The sequence below is a fragment of the Primulina tabacum genome, chromosome 7, assembly GCF_025594145.1.
Source record: "Primulina tabacum isolate GXHZ01 chromosome 7, ASM2559414v2, whole genome shotgun sequence".
NCBI classification, from domain to species: domain Eukaryota; kingdom Viridiplantae; phylum Streptophyta; class Magnoliopsida; order Lamiales; family Gesneriaceae; genus Primulina; species Primulina tabacum.
In genome coordinates, this window is record NC_134556.1 from 12,726,647 (window position 1) to 12,732,609 (window position 5,963).

At 36.8% G+C, this 5,963-nt stretch overlaps 1 long non-coding RNA gene across 1 annotated transcript; it reads left to right on the plus strand.

The window, feature by feature from the left end:
• The first annotated feature begins 112 nt into the window (after positions 1 to 112).
• Positions 113 to 1,977, plus strand: LOC142550511 (uncharacterized). The gene is made up of 3 exons (XR_012821410.1): positions 113 to 152; positions 273 to 346; positions 1,749 to 1,977. It is a non-coding gene; the product is annotated as an uncharacterized LOC142550511 (long non-coding RNA).
• Positions 1,978 to 5,963: the final 3,986 nt, after the last annotated feature.

Genomic DNA, 5,963 nt, shown 5'->3' on the forward strand with positions numbered 1-5,963 from the left:
TTTCATTTGTGTATCAATCACTAACAATTTTTTTTAAACATAGGGTTCTCGACAACTAGATGCAAAACAATATGGTTTTTATGTATGAGATTTTATGAGAGAAATGATTGAAAAAAAATGATACCAGTGAGAAGGACTCACTATCTTCAATTGTAATATTCGACATATTCTCAATATTCACAAATAATTGTGTATTTCTCATTTTTCAATGTCTTTATTGATTTTTTTTTATTAATATTATCATTGTTTTTGTTCACAGTTCATGAAAACAGAGTACTCTAAGGAAGAAATTGATGAAGTGTGATCTGAGTGGGCGGAATGCATACAAGATTATATTTACGAATAGGTATGCAAAGTATTGATGAAGTGCTTTGTGTTAGAATGACCCAAATCAATCATTTTTCTATTTTCTTCAGTAAATGATGCCCCTGAGCACATATTCTGGTCATGATAGTAAATAGTCTAAATCATACGAACATTCTGCTCATGATCTTGAACTGTATATTTTGTAACAATCCCAGGTAGGTTGACGAAACAGAGCTTGTGAATATTGGTCCCGTTTTATTTTCTCTGTTTTTGAGGTTTATTTGTTCTAAACAGTCAGACTTGTGGTTCCATATGCATTTGTAGTGTAATATCTCTGTATTTAAAACTTTGTTTTTTTATAGCACTCTCGCACCTCGTATCCTTCTCTTTTTTGTTTTTCCTTTTTCTTGCTTTTTCTCTCTGTTTAGCCAACAAGAATATGCAGTTCGTCTCTGTTTTCTTTTGGGTTTTCTCAGTACGTAATTGGAAGGAATATTTTGTATTCATTTTCTTAAGAAAACGATGTCATGGGCTGTACCTGTAATAAGCTGGGTGATGCTAAGTTGATTTTCATAGGTTTTGGAGGTTTTGAATTACGGCAATTAAATTATTGCTCATCGAGGGATTTTTGTCAACAATATTAACATCACATTAAAAAAATGATTTTTTGTGAGTTTTCAGATGCTTTTTATTAGGTTTAGGGCAATGAAATAGTTTTCAGATCTTTATTCAGTAGAAAATCTAAACTCTACAAAAATAATGTTCAATTATCCATCCACTAAATGTTACAGTCCGGAATTGTATTGCTTGCTAGCGGCATGTATTATCTTGAGGCCTTTCTACCAAATGGTGTATTTGTGAAACAACTTTAAAGATATCTGAATTATAATGGATACATATTGTGAGGAGGTGATGCACGATTGCATAATTAAGCTCAAATGTTGTTTTCATTGTTTGAGTCTTCCAACTTAAGATTGAATATGAACTTTTCAGACCTTTTTCGTGAGTCTGTTGCATCTTGTTCGTGTAGAATTTGGTGGGTGAAGTTAACAAGTTAAAAAGTTTCATACAGCTATTGTAGTGTCGTTAACTTATATCGTTTCAACTGAAACTCTGGATGAAAGAAGATTGATTAATGTACTTTTTGTCCCGTTATTTTTTTACCATGATGAAATGAATACTTCCCAACAAAGATTTAGCTTGGTAAATTTGAGGTTTATTTGTTCTAAACAGTCAGACTTGTGGTTCATATGCAGTTGTAGTGTAATATGTCAGTATTTAAAACTTTTTTTTATAGTACCATTATGACAACCATGACTCTTTTCATTGATAACTTTAGAAGTTAGACTTCAGTTTCACATTAGTTCTAGCTTCCTAGAACATAAATGTTATTGTACATCAGAAACATTAGTTTTATACAACTATTTTGTTTCTTCATACAGGCTGTATATCGGAAAATTGGGAATATATTTTTTTGAACAACCATTCAAAAAGCAACGACATCATCACAAAGTAAGTGTACTCTTAATCATGTCAATATTCTTTGTCTTTGTATGTAGTCTAGTGTTGTGATTGTCTTTGTTGATTATTTGAGCAGTGCAATTGGATACTGTCAAAGCTAGGCTGCAAAATCTGGGTTCAGTTTGATATCATTAACTAATTTGATATGTTGTATACTGTAAAATCCAGGATTTTAGATTGATAATATTTTGTACCAAGATTTGCAAGATTTTCGAAATGGAATGGATAATTTTATCTTGAGCATTATTTGGAACTCAAGAATTTAAATAATATCGTTTATATTTCGGAATTTGAGATATGCAGAATTATACCGGATATAGATATAAGATTTGATATACCTGGATAAAGATTTAAGAAGGAAGATAATGCAATCTTGGATTACAAATCTTGAAGTAGATATCATAGAATTTTCGAAAAAATTGAAGGATTTAGGGAGGATTTTCGAAATTGATGAGATATAGGGAAAAGTCTACCCGATAAAATACAGTCTTGGGAAAAATTTAAAAGTTTAACTATCAGGATTTTTAAGAAAAAAATATCAAAATCTTATATTGGAAAAATACCACTAAATTTCGAGTTTAGGTAGGGAAATTTTGGGATTTAAGAAATATAATTGGTGTCACGCCCCGAGATCGGGGTTGGTCGACACCGACGTTGTTCATCAATTACACAATCGAAAAACAACCAGCCTCGTAGAACAGTATAAACCGAAACCAGTTTATTTCATAAATTTGCAAAATTTGAACATTTGTCTTTACAACAGAAAATAAATAAATGCGGAAACGTTTTACAAATAAAAAAAATACGAAAATTCTAAATCCGAATACTACAATTCTCGAAATTTATCACCAGCCCCAGAATTGTTCTGACTCTTCTTCCTCAACCTGCTCTTCGGATTTATCTGGGGAGGGAGTAAGGGGTGAGTATTTTGGGAAATACTCAGCAAGTGGGGGCCGTTCGAGTACACAACAACATGCATATAAAATTTCGAAATACATACACACACCATGCATAATTTGACTCATATCACATTCGTATCATTGACCTGACACTGAGATTCCTCTACTTTCAATGGTTTACTGAATTCAGTCCCTAATTTTTATTCCTCTAAGGGGGCGAGGCCGAATCGGTTATATCCCCACCGTATGAGGGTCATATCATAGTTGGGATTCCCTCCCATATCAAGTTGAATCCTCACAGTGTCAACATAAAACCCATGCAGCAATCATAACCAGAAGGAGGGTAGAAGAAGAATTGTACTCGACCGAAATTTCAAAAAACGAAAATGCATACACCGAAATTACACATTTAAAACAAGCACACTTACCTTAAATTCTTGAGGATAAAAACGTGAAAACCTCGGGATTCTTGCACTGGAATTTCGAAAATTCCTCTTCGGCGACTGAACTGCGGCAGCGCTTCGCGGCTCTCGAGAATCCTAAGAAAACTTGGGGAGAAACTCGAAAAACTGGAGTAGAAAATGGTGTGAATTTTCGAGTTATAGGCCCTCCTATTTATAGGGGTTGGATGCTATCTCGATCGAGTTTATCCGCGCGTTTGAATTGAATCAAATCTTCATCTAGAATCGTGATCTAAATCTAAATATTTATCCCTGATCCTGGATGATAAATTTCGAAATCTTGATATCCTTCCCTTGGATAAATTTCGAAATTATGCTATGTCCAGCCTGAAAAATTTTGACTTCTGTGTCTAATTTCCAATATTCGGTAGACTTTTTATTTCTCAATTATATTTCTTAAATCCCAAAATTTCCCTACCTAAACTCGAAATTTAGTGGTATTTTCCAAGATAAGATTTTGATATTTTTTTCTTAAAAATCCTGGTAGTTAAACTTTTAAATTTTTCCAAGCCTATATTTTATCGTGCAGACTTTTCCCTATATCTCAAAAATTTCAAAAATCCTCCCTAAATCCTTCAATATTTTCGAAAATCCTATGATATCTACTTCAAGATTTGTAATCCAAGATTGAATTATCTTCCTGCTTAAATCTTTATCCAGGTATATCAAATCTTAGATCTATATCCGGTATAATTCTGCATATCTCAAATTCCGAAATATACACGATATTATTTAAATTCTTGAGTTCCAAATAATGCTCAAGATAAAATTATCCATTCCATTTCGAAAATCTTGCAAATTATGGTACAAAATATTATCAATCTAAAATCCTGGATTTTACATACCTCCCTCCTTATGGGATGTTTCGTCCTCGAAACTTGGGTTGACTAGTTCTATGAAGAGGTAAGGGTATTGGTTCCTCATCCTTTCTTCCAGCTCCCATGTGGCTTCTCTTTCAGTGTGGTTAGACCATTGCACCTTGACGTAGGGAATGATTCGTCGCCTTAGTACTTGGTCTTTGGTGTCCACGATCTTGATGGGAACTTCTTCGTACTTCAGCTCTTCTCCCAAGTTACTTTCGGTCATGAGCGGTTCTACTTCCAACACATGGCTTGGATCCGAGATGTATCTCCGTAGTTGGGACACGTGGAAAACATTATGAATTCTTGACATGTTTGGCGGCAGTGCCAATCTGTATGCCAGTGTACCCACCTTTTCCAGAATTTCGAAGGGTCCTACATAACGGGGGTTCAGCTTCCCAGCTTTGCTGAATCGGACAACTTCTTTCATAGGCGAGACTTTAACGTAGGCCTTATCGCCCACGTTGAATTCCACTGGCCTTCTTTTAAGATCTGCCCAACTCTTTTGTCGGCCTTGAGCTGTCTTGAGTTTTTCTCGGACAACTGTAACCTTGTCTATTGTTATCTGTACGAGCTCGGGTCCTACTACTGCTTTTTCTCCCACTTCATCCCAATAAAGTGGTGATCGACATTTTCTTCCATAAAGAGCTTCGTATGGGGCCATTCCGATGCTGCTGTGATAGCGGTTGTTGTAAGAAAACTCAATTAAAGGTAGATGAGTGCTCCAATTGCTACTGAATTCAAGAGTGCATGCTCGCAGCATATCTTCCAAAGTTTGGATGGTTCTCTCCGTTTGTCCATCGGTTTGAGGATGATAGGCCGTACTTAGGGTTACTTTTGTTCCCATGGCCTCTTGAAAGCTCTTCCAAAAGCGCGAGACGAACCTTGGATCTCTTTCAGACAGGATGCTCACTGGTACTCCATGAAGTCTTACAATATTGTCCATGTACAGTGTAGCTAATTTGTCCAGATTGTAGTTCATACGGACGGGTAGGAAGTGTACAGATTTTGTAAGTCTATCTACAATTACCCATATTCCGTCCTGACCTTGCCTTGACTTTGGTAATCCTACCACAAAGTCCATGGAGATATGGTCCCACTTCCACTCAGGTATCTCCAACGGTTGCAATATACCTCCGGGTCGCTGGTGCTCTGCTTTGACCTGTTGACAAACCTGACACTTAGAGACGAATACTGCCACATCTCTTTTCATTCCGTTCCACCAAAAATTCCTCTTAAGGTCTCTGTACATTTTTGTACTGCTTGGATGGACTGAAAACTTGGACTTGTGTGCTTCTGATAGTATTTCTTGGCGAAGGTTATCGTTGTTCGGTACGCACAGTCGTCCATTCATCCGTAGGACTCCCTTGTCATCAATTTGTAGATCTTGAGACTTCCCGCTTTCGACTTGCTCCTTAAGTTTCTTTAGCTCAGGGTCTCGGTCCTGATTTAACTTGACGGTCTCCTGCAGACATGGCTGGGCCGAGAGGGAAGCTAGAGTGATCTTGCCTCTATTTTCCGACTCAGAGCATCGGCCACTTTGTTCGCTTTACCTGGATGGTACCTTATAGTCAAGTCGTAATCCTTCAGTAGTTCGATCCATCGCCTCTGCCTCATGTTTAGTTCTTTTTGGGTGAACAAGTACTTGAGGCTTTGGTGATCTGTGAAAATTTCACACTTGGCGCCATAGAGGTAGTGCCTCCAAATTTTTAAGGCAAAGACAACTGCTGCTAACTCAAGATCATGCGTAGGGTAGTTCTTTTCGTGCGGTTTCAACTGCCTTGATGCATAGGCGATCACTCTTCCCTCTTGCATGAGTACGCATCCCAGACCTTCCTTAGATGCGTCACTGTAGATGTTGAATTCCTTATCTTCAATAGGTAAGATTAGCACTGGTGTGGATGCAAGTTATTCTT